At 35.5% G+C, this 1,528-nt stretch overlaps 1 long non-coding RNA gene across 1 annotated transcript; it reads right to left on the reverse strand.

The window, feature by feature from the left end:
* Positions 1-437: 437 nt before the first annotated feature.
* Positions 438-1,023, reverse strand: LOC115175223 (uncharacterized). The gene is made up of 3 exons (XR_003871942.1): positions 997-1,023; positions 883-905; positions 438-649 (listed from the first exon to the last, which is right to left on the reverse strand). It is a non-coding gene; the product is annotated as an uncharacterized LOC115175223 (long non-coding RNA).
* Positions 1,024-1,528: the final 505 nt, after the last annotated feature.

The raw sequence follows: 1,528 nt of genomic DNA on the forward strand, positions 1-1,528 counted from the left end.
TATTTCAATTACTTTCAAAGACATTTGGAAGTAAGTATTTCGATTTTTCGGAATGTATTTAGAAATACACTTGAAAAGTCTTTGAAAAACTCAACTACAATCCCATGCAATTAACCCAGGTATTGAAAATAATATTTGAAAAAAGCATTTGAAAACACTTTGAAATAGTACTCAATTTATAGGAAATTATTAGAAAATTGTAGTTGATTTGGGCCAGATTATTTTAAAATACAAAAATAAATAGCTTAATAGAATTCAATAACAATTACTCCAATACACTCTAAAAAGCAAAGGTTCATGGAGTATGCTTTAGGGGTTCTTCAAATTGAAACGGTGGGGGAACTCCTATAAAGAACCCCTCAAAGAAACTTTTGAAGAACCTTTTGGGGTTCATTTATATTAATAATAATAACATGCATAACAACAATAACACTATATTTTAGTTCTCAGTGTTTATTATGATTTTAGTGGCAAAGCAGAATAAAACAATCTAAATATGAGGTAAACTCCCTGCAGAGGCCCAAGTCCAATGACGTGTTGATGTTAATGTGTTGATGTTCTCCGTATCCACAGACAGAAGGATTTTGCAGAGCCTGGTGATCAAACAGGTTTCCTGTTATATTCATCAGAGGTGTAGGGAGGGTGAAGTCTGTGAATCCCAAATAATAGTAATTATACAGATGATTAACAAAACATGCACACTACAGTATTCATACCTTGTTTTTTGTGGTAAATGGGAATTGAAAAACCTGTTTCGATAATGGTTTTCATACACATACCTTGTCCATAATGTAGAGGCCTATGGGATATTCATTGAAGAGGTAAGAGAGAAATATGGTAAATGTGATCTGCATAATAATATACCAGCACCTATTGACATACCTTTGTATGCCTCGTCTTCATACCTGCAGACACAGACACAAAGGTGAGCAGTTTAGTCATCTGCACTCAATACAGCTAGCCTTCAACATATTCTTATAGCCTACATATTCTTACCTCTTCGTTGATTGGTATCCATTGAATTGTGTCCATTTTCTGGTTTAGAAAGATTTGCACAAATATAAAAAGATAGATGGTATCATCGTAAAACAATATCAATTTAGATCATACAAGGGACACACCTTACCTTAAATTGAAGAGATCTTTACGTTTTTCAGTTAAGTGCCTGCACCTAAATGTTTCAGTTGAGTAGTTAGGTTCCTGCAAGAACCCCCACCAACTAAGGAGGTTCCTCGATGAACCCCACCTCCTATTGGGTTCTTGGAAGAACCTTTTTGGGGCCACTTTCAGTGCCAAGAACTCTAAGGTTCTTCAAAGAGCTTTGAGGATCTTAGAAGAACCCTTGTTGAACTCCACATTTTTTGAGTAGACACATATATTTGAACCCAGGTCTGCTATTAGGATTGTCATTGATCACAGCCTTACAGAATGTCACGATGGACACCTTACGGCCTAGTTAATGTACTCTGTGTGCATCCGGAGAGTAAACTAAGACATAGGTTAACCCCTTAAAAAAAGACAGGTTAAT

Source organism: Salmo trutta, chromosome 35, assembly GCF_901001165.1.
Source record: "Salmo trutta chromosome 35, fSalTru1.1, whole genome shotgun sequence".
In the NCBI taxonomy this organism is placed as follows: domain Eukaryota; kingdom Metazoa; phylum Chordata; class Actinopteri; order Salmoniformes; family Salmonidae; genus Salmo; species Salmo trutta.